Here is a 12,901-nt window from a genome sequence, read left to right on the forward strand (position 1 = left end):
ATGATTTTGGAAGGAAAAATTGATTTCACACAGCGTGTCACTTTATACTACTTTAGGGATACACCAGCTATTTGATTAATTGAGGAATAACCAATTCAAAGTATATTTGAAGTGTAAATGAGTCACACTGCTCAGCTGTTTATTTTTCCCTCTTTCTGAGAGATCTGAATTTTCTTGAAACTGCTGATTAAAAGCTGATGAAGACACACTTGCACGCTTTGAATGTACACCTGTTTGATTCGTATTAAACACAGAAGGGAAGAAAACCCTGAAATACAAAAGGAGATATTTTTACTTTTCTTCTTTCTCCCTTCTGATCTCTTTGTGATTTTTTTTTTTTTCACTTCAGCATGTGGTATAGCAGTAGTTGGAACCTGCATTCCTTAAAAACTAGGCTCGGGAAGTTTCTCATTTGTTTTATGGCCTATGAACACAAGTAGAAAGAAGCAATGCCTGCTAATGAATAGAAAGAACAAATAGAAGGAAAACATACTAAAGGGAAACAATGACTTTAGTGAATAAGGTAGAGGATTAATATATTAGGAAAATGAGTGAGGCAGAAATAGGCCATCACTACCCAGCCTGAAAGCTCTGCGTCATTCGTGGCTTCTCCCTTTCTGGGCAACCGCGTTAGCCTTGGTGTGTCTGCTACTCTCACCTTTGTTTATCTCTCTTTGGCCTAGTCCTCTGACTGGTCTCAAGTCAAATCTTCCTCTTCCACTGTATTTGACATCAATGCTTCTCAAAGTTTAATGTGCACCCAGATCACTTGGGGGTTCTGGCTGCTTTGCAGGTTTAGATTCGGTGAGTCTGGGACGGAGGCTGAGAGTCTCCTTTTTTGACAGGCTCCCAGGTGCAGTTCATGCTGCTGGTCTTTGACCAGTCTTTGAACAGCAAAGTCCTTCAAATCTCTAACAGTCTCATTTTCTTTAAAAATATTGCTTTTAAGCACATAACTCTCTCATTCAGAAACCGTAAGTGATTTCCAATACCTACAATTAAACACAGATTCCTTAGCCTGGCATTCAAGATCTTCCTCATATGATCACAGTCTGCCCTCCTGGGCCTATCCTACATTTCCCAGCTCCATGCTTTTGTTTACGCTATTTCTTCTTCCTGAAATGCCCCTGTCTGTGGAAAGTCTACCAGTGCCTCAAGATGTATGTCAAATATCACATCCCCAATGTTGGCTATTCTAACCTTTTCCCATTCTATAAGACGTGTTCTCCTTCAAATGCTTTCTCTCATACTTTAGTTTTACCTCTTCCTTGCCATATGATGATCTTCAATCTTACATTGTTGTCATTAATGTACCTATTTTTCCCTATGCACATACAGGGTTGTGAGTTGTGTAAGGGTAGGGACTGTGCCTTATCCTTCCCAAGTGCAGGTGCAGAGCATAGAGTATACCGCTAACAAATATATCTAGTGAAACTGAACTATTCCCTCCATGGTCATCCTACCCTTGCAAATTTGTAGCATCTCTGGAGTTCTTTAAAATAGCCCACAAATTCTGATTTTTGCTACTTCGTTTATTCATTTATCCACGTATCTGCTTACTCACAAGCATTTGAATGTTTTCTTGGTGCTAGGTGCAGAGCCTGGGGCTGCAGGGAGACAAGTGAAACAGCAGTCCTTGTCCCTCAAGAACCACCCCCCCTACTTTTTTGTCCTGCTTTACCAACTTTATATTTCCTAACTCCAACCCCAAACATATCTAAGCAATATTTATTCACCCTAATTTTTTTAAAAAGCAAAAAATTTTTTGGTAGTTCTTGTAACTATTGTAGGCCCAAGCTTCATTACCTCAGAACATGGGTTCTCATGAGTCCTGAGGATTTTATCTAGACTTTGCATATATTCATTCTCCTCTCTGAAAGATCTGGAAATCCTTAAAGCCTTGCCCATTTAACCATAATTTCCACCTTATCCCCACTCCCCACAATACCCATTTTTCAGCACTGTACCAGTTCTCAAACCATTGCTTCTACCTGTCCTAAACTCCTTAAGGTAAGATTGCATAGCATGTTTAACAAATTTAACCAACACCAAAATTGTTCTCGAGTTCTTTCCTCTTCTTTTCTTCTCTCCTCTTTTTTCTGTCTCCTTCTCTTTATCTCATGCCCTTACCTTCTTGTACTTACTGTCCTTAACCGCTATACCCATCCAAATGTAGAGGGAAGAACATTTTTTTAAAAACCTAATTTCGTACCTACCATAAAGATTCAGGCAAAAATAAACCACAAGAAATTGTGTCATGGAGTGTATGATGTAGAAATGTCCAAGAGTCTAACTATAAATAAAACAGAGACAAAGAAAATTGTATTGTGGTTATTTGATGGCGAGCCAGCTCTGGCTAACCAGCAAGAAGAGAAGGATTCAAGGGTTTCCCAGAGAATATAAGCTAGAATTCAATAGAATTGAATTTAGGTGAGCAAGAATGCCACCCAATAAGAGACGGGTCCCTCAGTGCCCAGGCTAAGGGACCTGCTTGGGTCTGGATCTTACTCTCTTTCCTAGGGCTTGACTCATGAGCAGAGGAACCCAAAGAAGGGAAAAGACTCGAGTCGGTCCATTCTCCACGGGGAGACTGGTTACTGATTCCTGTAACCCCAGAGATGCCTTTATTCCAGTTCTTCTTGAGTCGTCGCTGTTCAGCTTTTACATCAACTGATAATTTTATCACTGGCAACCAAAGAACTCTAAGTGATACCAGAGACAATTATAGTAGTAGGTATTCAGTAGAGGTTTGTTTATTATCCACATGGTGTATTAGATATAAATTTTATACAGCCTACAGGGACAACTCCCTAGCCTCTTAATACGCAAGGATTTTACCTTTGTGCCTTTGCTCAAGCTTTCCCATCTGCCTACGATGTCATCCACCCTGCTCCCCTTCTCTGCTTACTCAATGCCTGCTCTTTTCTTATTGTTTAACATTAATATCACCCAAAGGAGAGAATCAAGTTATTCTAAGTTTTATTATGAAAAAATTCCATGTATATCAAAATTAAAAAACCATACAATGAAACTCACATATCCTCTGCCTGGATTCAATAATTGTTAACATTTTGCTGTAAATGCCTTGCATTTTTTCAAGTAAATTTTTCATCATGACATTCTCTGCTAAACACTCACCATACAATTCCTAAGAATAAGGATATACTCCTATATAACACAATTCCATTATTATGCCTCAGAAAATTAATAGTAATTCCATATTGGATTAATCTAATTGTTTCAAGAATGCCTTTTATGTCTCTTTAAAGAAAAAACAAGATAAATCAAGTTGTTCATTCGTTATATTTGGTTATTAGGTTTCTTTAGTCACTTTCCATATAGAACAGTGTACTACTTTATCATGACATTGACTCTTTGAGAGCTGCCGACCAGTTATCTTGTAGAATGTCTCACATTCTGGGTTTGTCTAATTATGTTCCTCATTTATTTATTTACTTAAAAAAAATTTTTAATGGAGGTACTGGGACCTTGTGCTTGCTAAGCATACACCCTACCACTAAGCTATACCCACTCCCGCCTTATGTTACTATTTAACTAGTTCCTCTATCTCCTATGCTTTTGGTAAACTGAAAGTTAGGTCTAAAGGTTTGATTAGATTCGTGCTAAACATTTTTAGCAAGACTTGCTTCTTGGGTGATGTTGTGTATCTTTCATCATATCAGGAGGTGTGTTGTATCTGGTTGTCCCACTATTAGTGATGCGAAGTTTGATCACTTGATCAAGATATGGCCCCAGGATCTCTCTGTTTTAAAGTTAAAATTTTCACTATTTTTCAATCTTCAGATCAAATATGATACTTTAATCCCTCCACCTATGCATTAATTGTCTCTTACTTTGTTAGAGATATATCTGTATTGTAATACTTCTACTTGTACTATGGTAATAGTTTTGATGTATGTTTTTCATTATTAGATGGTGAAATCCTTAAGGGGAAGGTTGATATTTTATTAATTTTATTTTATTTAAATTCTCTCTGAGGAATGAAGTGAGGTATAAATGTATAAATAAAATGCATTTCATGTATATTTGAAATTCTAATCTCCAGCATATGGGAGATTCTTTATAAGGAATGATTGAGCCCTAGCTACTCCATCCATCAGAGTGGCTTATCAGTGAATGAAATAATTTTGACTTTACGCATTTGTCACAAATTGCTTTTACTGACCTTTGGAAACACAGTTGCGAATAGCTGGTAGCTGCACCATTTGAAATAGTGGAGTCTGGAGGATACTCCTAAAGATCCATGGTCATTCATTATTGGTCAAGTCCCTACACAAGTCTTATACTGAGAGGATTATTTTACTGGGTTCTGGTTTATGGGGTTCAAGTATTATCCAATCTGTTTGGCTCATGAGACCAGATAACTCTGTCAAAAATGAACTGGCAGGTTTTTACTCATTAACAGTTCTGAAAGACTCACTGAGAACAACCTCCTTAAAGAAAAGGCAGTCAAAGAAAGTTTCAACAGCAGTATATATTATTAATACTTAAAAGGCCAAAGCCTATAGCTGGTAAGACAAAGCAAAGGGAAAGTATAGAAACTCATTGGGTGGGATGTTTATAGCTGATACCAGCATAGGAATAAAGAATGATTCAAACTGTCAGTTATTAAGGAATATTACAGTATGATTCTGGGATAGGAACAGATCAATGGAACAGAGTGGAGAGTTCAGAAATAGAGCTGTGTTTATGGGAATTTGATATATGATAAATGTGGTACCACAAAAAATGGAAAAGGATGCCTTGTTTGATATATGATATTAAGTAAACTGGCTCTTCACCTGAAGAAAAGCTGAACTTCTGACTCAACACTATGCACAGATGAACTCTAGATGGATTAAAAACCTAGGTGAGAAAGGTAAAAATACATAGCCAGTAGAAGAAAATGAAGAATGTCTTTGAGAAGCTTACTAAACTGTGAAAGCACAAATTGTGAATGAAAAATACTGATGGTTTACACTGCTACCATGATAAGTGACCTCCTCCAGCCTGGTCCTATGGTCCTGCTTTTCAGTAGGGCTGCTAGGTCCTTACTGAAGACAGAGCATTAACCTCTATTCTCAGAGCTCAGGCTCAGTAAGCTTCCTGGCTTATCATTTTCATGTTTTTAAAGATAATGATTACCATTTTAAGGTTTATGTGAATTTGTATTATCCATATATGTTGAATTCCAAAGGTACCCAAACTCACATTATTGGTGAAGATCTTTCCACAAAGGCTCAGTCTGATGAGGTTACAGCAGTAGTTGGAGTGTATCATGTAGGATTGGGAGAATTTGGAATGAAAACTCTGTGTAGGTCATTTCTGCCATTTTAAGCAAGTGATTCCTCCTCTGTACATTGGTAACACATCTGAGCACCCTAATTCCCAGGGCTACTGGCAAGGGACAAATGTGGCAACGCAGGAGTTAGGTGTGGATGAGCACTTGATGTATTGGAAAGAACTATGCACAAATAAATTTCTTAAAGTCAAAAAAAAAAAAGAAAAATTGATGGTTTAAGTACATCAATATTAAGGCTTTTTCAATGTTCAATGAAGGATACCAAAAACAGACTATGCTTTAAAAAAAAAAAAAACCTGACAGGGAGCGAATACTTGCAGCATTGAAAACTAACAAAGGATTAATATCTAGATCAATGCTGTCCACTAAAAATATAATTTTAAGCCACATATGTAGCTTAACATATTCTAGTAATCACATTAAAGAATAAAAAGTGAAATTAATATTTTTACCCAATATACCCAAAATATTAGCATTTTAACATGTATTCCAAAAAGAAAATTATTATTGAGATATTAAAAATTTTTTAATACTAAGTACTTGAAATCCGGTGTGTGTTTTACACTTACAGAACATTTCAATTTAGATAATACATTTTCATTGGAAATATTTATATTTCATAAAAGGTAGACTCACATACCTCAGTTGTTCTAACATACTTAAAAAATTTCCAATAAATGTATTAAGTTCCAAAAAACTTTGCCTTTAATATTTATCCATGTTGACAAAACTGGTTCATCTTTTTTAGAATAATTTATTTGACTTTGAAGCAAAAGCATGTCAATTTTAAAACCACATTAATTCAAGTTAAGTAAATTCACTAACTCCTGTTACTTAGAATTATTAAATATTGAGTTCAAAACGGTATTGTATAATTTGAAAAGCTACTCTAAACTTACCAATACTAGCAAAGCATTCTTCAAATTTTTTCTTGTTTTTCTTCTTACAATCAAATTATATAATGCCATTAATTATAATTAGAATCTCCTGAACTTTGACTCATATTAGAAAAATGTATAAAATCATTATTATTGGTTTGTATTATAAAGAGTTTCAGTATCAACATAAATTCTTGTACCTGTCTAGTTAAATCAAATATAACCTCTTTTGGAGTTTTAAATGTAGTTTGTCAATATGTAGTTTGATACCTGTGAGAAAATGAAAATCACACTGTTATTTTCTGCCTTTGGTTATCAGATATTCAGCACGCATTCCTTTCATCTCAGGAAAACCTTAAGTTGGGCTTAATTCCTTCCATGACTATTATCAATGGGCATTGGCAACGAGCACTGACAAAATCACTAAAATCATTGTCTTCTGTTTCTTTAAACAATTCCATAAGTTGGCAATGATTCATAGCATTTGTGCATATATGCCAAATGACTTTTGAACAACTACACTCAGAACACTTTTCATAGAGTCTGCTTCAGAATACTGAGCACAAATATTTTCAGTACTCTGGAACGAAGCAGTATGGAAAATAGCAGTCTCTTTATTTAAAATTCCAATAAATCTGGATTTTTGACCCATTGGAAGTGGACTACCACATGACATGTTAGAAACACATTTTTTATGTCTAGCTGAAATTTTTTGATGGCTGTAAAATATTAAAAAAAAAAAACAACTCTGCACCACAAATTCAATTCTCAGTCCATGAGAAATGAGTGACAGATGGATGCTATGGTTACCTTGTAGGTGGCTTGATCCCATCAGGGCCCTAAGCTGTCTTTGCCCTCCTATCCTCCAGTTTTCTTGCCGGTGATTCTGGCTGATCACAAACGTAGGGCATGTGAATCTGTGATGCAGTCCACAAAGGTCAGCCTCGATGACAGGTTACGGTGTAGAAACAAACTCTGCAGTACACCGTGTCTTTCCCTTTGTTGATTTTTCTCTTTTATTTTGGAGGGACCATCTTCTCACTATCTCCTTGGTAAAGAGTACATAGGAATTAAGTCTTTGAGACCTTAAATATCTGAAGATGTCTTTATTCTTCCCTCATATGCATGTGATAGTTTGGCTGAATCTAGAATTGCAGTAGGAATATTTTCCCTTGGGAATTTTGAAGGTGTTTCTCGCTTGCATTATTGTGATTGAGAAATCTAAAGTTGTACTGATTCCTGATCCCTCGTATGTAACTTGTTTCCCTCTCTGAAAGTTAATGGGATCTTCTCTTGGTCCCCAGTATTCTGAGATTTCACAATCATGTTCCTTGATACAGATCTATTCCAGTCTTTTTGGGGGAGACAGAGGGGTGGTAGGGAACTCAGTGGGCCCTTTCCATCTAGCAACTCATGTCATTAGTTCTGAGAAATTTTTGTTGACTTATTTTATTGACAGATTTTTCACTTTGTTTTCTCTGTGCTCTTTTCTAGGAAAAAAATCTGTTACTAAGATGCCTCCTGTCTGTTCCTTTTATTTTTCTTATGTCTTTTCTCTTATTTTCCTTTCTCTTTTGTCTTTTTGCTCTACTTTCTCAGATCTTTTTTCAATGTTATCTTCCAATTCTATTGAATTTTTAAATTTTTAGCTATTTTGTAATTTTCAGGAGCTATTTTTACTCACTGAATTTTCCTTTTATATAGCACCTTTTAAAAAGAAAGTTTCACAAGGGTAATCTTTTCTGATCAGAAGATACTAATAGTTTTGTTGAAGTGTTCTCTCTTGCTTCTCTCTCTCTAGTCTCCATTTTCTATAAGTTAGAAATATTTTTTAAATTAAAAAAATTTTAATTGAAGTGTAGTTGATTTACAGTGTTAGTTTCAGGTGTACAGCAAAGTGATTCAGTCATACATCTACATACATATATTTTCTTTCTTTTCAGATTCTTTTCCATTATATGTTATTATAAGAAATTGAATATAGTTCCCTGTGCTATACAGTAGGTCCTTGTTGTTTATCTGTTTTATTTATAGTAATGTCTGACTTTTTTCTTTTAACGGAGTTACTGAGGAAAGAACCCAGGACCTTCTGCATGCTAAGCATGTGCTCTACCACTGAACTACACCCTCCACCTTCTCCAGGTTACTTTCTTTTTGTTCATGGGTTTTGACCTCTGTCGTCTATGCTGGAGGTCTTCCTCAAGTTTTTGGTCATACTCTCTTATATGTTCATGATTAAGAATTAGGGGCTGAAATATAATTGGTTGCCCTGAGTACTTTGATGAGGCTTGTTTCCTTTTTTATTTTTTTTTTAATTTTGAGGAGGAAATAATTTGGTTTTATTTATTTATTTATTTAAAAATTTTCTATAATTGTAGAGTCCCTAATTTAATAAATATTACCTATTTCTAAATTCTGCCCCACTTTGTTTTGTTTATTTCGGGGGGGCAATTAGGCTTATTTATTTGTTTATTTAATAGCGGTACTGGGGATTGAACCGAGGACCCTGCATGCTCAGCATGCACTCCACCGCTGAGCTATACCCACCCCACCCCAAGGTTTGTTTCCTTTGAATGACACTGTCAGGTGATAAGGATGGGCTGCTTGCTGGTGAACTCCTGATGTGAGTATTTTCAAATCTCTTCTCTTAGGCTAGTTATGTTTAGCAGAAAAGAATTTTCCAGTCTCCTGCTTAGAGGGAAATGGTCGGCGGCTGGCATTCTGGGAGCCAAGTCAGGGAAGAGATAGAAGTTGTTGGTACTTAGCATTCAGTCATGACATCTCTCTGTATTTGGTATGATAATAATAACATACCTTCATTTATGTTTAATGTCTCACAGTCCAGAGGCCTTCTGTACTTGCTTCTATTATAGGGAGAATAAACTATTATACTATGTAGTTTGTATGTGTATTTATTTAATATAAGTACTATATATATTAAAATATAGCAATGTGCAATATGAGCAAAGATGTAGAGAGCTGGCCTGGAGGAACAGCTTTCACCCAGCCCTCCCTACCTTAGCCTCCTAGTTGCTTTAGCCTCTCCTTTACACCTGCTACACCAAGTAGAGGTGTATGGTGCTGCCGGTTGTCAGTCTGCTTTCTAGATTCCAAAATTTTACTGTTCTTGTATTCTCTTGTGTTCACTTTCATGTAGGTTTATGCCTTTTAAAGAAAATCTCTTTACTCAAGTTTTAGTGGAATTTTTCAGAGAAGCAAAATCAGATGTGTAGTTTATTCTACCATCTTAACCCAGAAAACCATTTAGGTCACTTTTGCTTCTTTTAAAATAAGCAATGAGGCAGTAGTTTCTTGTTACTGAGATAAAGACCAAAGAGAGTGTTCTTCTGTCTCCTTTATTCTCTCTCCATGATAATGCGAAACAATATTTAGATTGTACAAGTACGTATTCATTTAAGCCCTCTGCTGTTGAGAAAACTAGTTTTGAAAGTTTGAACAGTCTGAGCAGCTGCATTTTGGTCCTTGAAGCCGACTCAGAGGGATTTTTCCACAACCTGCGACCAAACTTGATGCACACAATGGCTGTTTATTTAAAGAACAGAGGCATCCATCTCATTACCTCTCCTAGGTGAGAAATGATTAGGGTCCCTGAGAGCAAATTCAAACTATTCTTTCTCATTTGAGGAAATGCAATGTTGTTTTTCTCTAGTAAACACGCTAAACAGAATGCAAGTGTAATTTCTTAACAAGAAATTTTATTAGGTTACTTATTACACAATTACATGTGTTAATTATTGAAATATGGATAACTTGTTTTATGCGAAGGTGCAGTTGGGGATTAGTATGAAGTACAATAGTAAAAAGTTGGAAACTCTTCATTCCACTCATTTCCCATAAAAATGAAAAAAAGAAATCATTAATTGTATTATAACTGTTGTGGATACTTCAGGACTATAAAACAGGAAATTTGCCAAGGATCTCTCTGGCTGACCTTAAGTAACATTCAGCCTTCTTCCTTTTTTCCTTTCTCCCCTCCTTCCTTCCTTCCCCCAAAACATGTTTCTTAATTCTCAGCATGTGCAAGGCTCTGAACTAGTTACTGGAGCCCTAGCTATGAACAAGGCAGACACTGTCCCTGCCTTCTTGAAACTGTGCTTGGCAGAAGGGAAAAGCGTGAAACAAGTAATTACAACATGACTTACTGCGATAAGAATATAAAAGAGGAGGACTTGCCAGATCTCAGGTGTAATGTTTGAGCTGAGATCTAAGAGGAGTAAAAGATGTTGCTTAGGCAAAGGGCAGATATAGGGAGCCCGGGAAAGCAATACCAGACCTAAGTTAACAGTAAGTGTAAATAAATGCCCAGGGGCAGTTTTGGATGGTCAGAACTGAGAGACAGAGACAGAGAGAGACCGGAGATGAGACTGAGCAGAAAGCCAAGTCCACATCGTGTTTGGCTGTAATATTCCCTCAGAAAGAAAAGAACTCCTTATAGCAGAAATACTGGGCAGGGAATTTACTTGCTCAACAGTTTAAATGGCCATCCTGCTTCAATATAACAATACATTTCAATGAAAACATTTTACTGAGAACACGTTTTCAAAAGTATATATGTATATATTTTTTAATAGTTTCGACTTTTATTAGACTACAAAATGAGTTTTCTAATAGGTGAACAAGAACAAGATCTATTCCGGGTACCCAACACCATCTGCTATGTTATGTTAATGTATCTACCTCCCAATGTTTTTGTTTTGTTTTGTTTTGTTTTGTTTTAATCACAATTCAGTATTTAAAAGATAAAGCTTTTTTTTTTTTCAACATTCACTATTGCTTAATAGCTGAATGCATGTGCTGTCCTAGATCATGAGGTTAGTGGTGCTTATTTCAATATTAAATAAAAGGATTCATTTTCATTGAAGCAAGCAGGGAATTAAGCTTACAACTTCAATTACCAATAATTAATTCCCTGCACTGCAAGCCATTGCAGTTTGCATTTAAACTCCCAATGCCCAACGGATAACAAAAATCTATTTTGATCACTTTTTATTTTCATCATTTAAGGCGTACATCTTATTTCAATTAGGCACATGCTTTTCCAGATCATAAGAGAGAACAAATACCCCTTCTAAAAAATTAGGCGATTGGAGTAAGGGAGACTTTTAAGTGTGACAAAGAAATCCTGGGATCTTTTCATTTCTCTTGCTTTTATTGAAGGAGTGCTTACTATTGTGTAGAATTAGCTGCCTCATATACACGAGCCTTTTATTTACAAGCAGGTGGATCATTTCCCTAAATTTGTTTTCCCTTATGCATTAAGCTATTCTTTGGTGGTTTTTCACTATCTGAGGAGAAGAAAGCAATTGAGCACATGATTTAGAATAAGGCAAAATTAAGTCCTGCTCCAAAGCCGAGCCCACCACCTTGGGCAGCAGGCATAAGGATCAGAAGATCTCTTCAGAAAGGGAGACTTGACCTGGAGATTGATGAGAGACTGAGCTCATCAGGATGTTCCACATTTTTTTGGACAAGTTCTGAGCAATAGAAAGAAGCCGCCAGGGTGTCACCAAAGCAAAGACACAATCAGAGCCAGAGTTCTTAAGTTCTTAGAGATGAAAAGAGGTGCTTGGAATTAGATTTCACTGGAAACAGGCAGACCTGTGTGGCAAAAAGAAAGTAAGTTCTAAGAAGCCTTACTTTTCAAGTTTTCAAAACATTAGTTTTCTTCCTGCTTGTGTTAACCTTGCCACAAATATATCTCATAATTCATAATAATTGACCATATAACAATAATATTTTATTTAAGTGGAACTCAGTGAAATGAAACCATAAATTAACTTGAATTAGCTTCTTCATTTGGCTTTCAGGAAAAAGAATGCAGTATCAGTCATTTAATAAAAAGTAGTAGCTACAATGGCAAGTTCTAAGGTTAGTACATATCCATCCCAGTCTTCAATCCACCCTGTACTATGGTGCAAACAGATTTAGAATCTGATTGCCATACCCCACATGACCCTTAGTATAGCAGTAATGCACTAAAAAAAAAATTATACTTCCCATTTTAAGAAAACAAACCAGTATCAACCAATATATTTTAAATGATTCTATTAACAAGGGTTGGAGCAAAGGACTTTCTGGCCAAGTGAACCTCAATGATTAAAAATGGTAATCGTTATGCAGCCTAACATTCAAGCATTCTGACTAATCCATCAACTTTTTCCATCATTAAGTAAAAATATATACTACACTGAAAGAGACCCAGCCATCAAATGAAGTTCAGCCAACAGTTTCTGAATACAAGGAGAAGAATTTGCTGAATATTATTATACAAAACAAACAAAAACAGATGTCATGTTCCTGGAGGCCAAAAGCCACATCTACTAAAATCATTTAAACACAGAGACCCACTGCTGGCCTTGCTTGATGATGCATTGTTAGCACAGCCAAATATTTCCACCCTAGGAAATCAAGTAGAAATGATTTAATAAGTGATTTTACATGACAAACTTAGAGAAAGCATTAATTTTTTTTCCATTACAGTTTTTGTTAATGAGCCATTCTGATAATAGAAAGGTAGAGGAGAAGATTTAATTTCCTGGGAATGAAGATCAACATGTGACACTGATTTCCTGGTTTCTTTCTTCATGATATTTTTAAGGTCAGACCTTCAACAATAAAGGTAAGTCACTCATCTTAGACTCTGTTACCTTCTGCTCCACACCATCTGTTAGACAGAACCTCTCTCTCACTTTAAGCTTTT

At 36.0% G+C, this 12,901-nt stretch overlaps 1 long non-coding RNA gene across 6 annotated transcripts in view; it reads left to right on the top strand.

The window, feature by feature from the left end:
- The window catches only part of LOC116285466 (uncharacterized), a 63,523-nt gene that overhangs the window by 8,617 nt on the left and 42,005 nt on the right, over positions 1 to 12,901 (top strand). For all 6 annotated transcript variants that reach the window (XR_012059701.1, XR_012059700.1, XR_012059697.1 and 3 more), the window contains exon 3: positions 12,682 to 12,820. This is a non-coding gene — a long non-coding RNA (uncharacterized lncRNA). The remainder of the gene's footprint in view (positions 1 to 12,681; positions 12,821 to 12,901) is intronic.

This window comes from Vicugna pacos, chromosome 2 (genome assembly GCF_048564905.1).
Source record: "Vicugna pacos chromosome 2, VicPac4, whole genome shotgun sequence".
NCBI classification, from domain to species: domain Eukaryota; kingdom Metazoa; phylum Chordata; class Mammalia; order Artiodactyla; family Camelidae; genus Vicugna; species Vicugna pacos.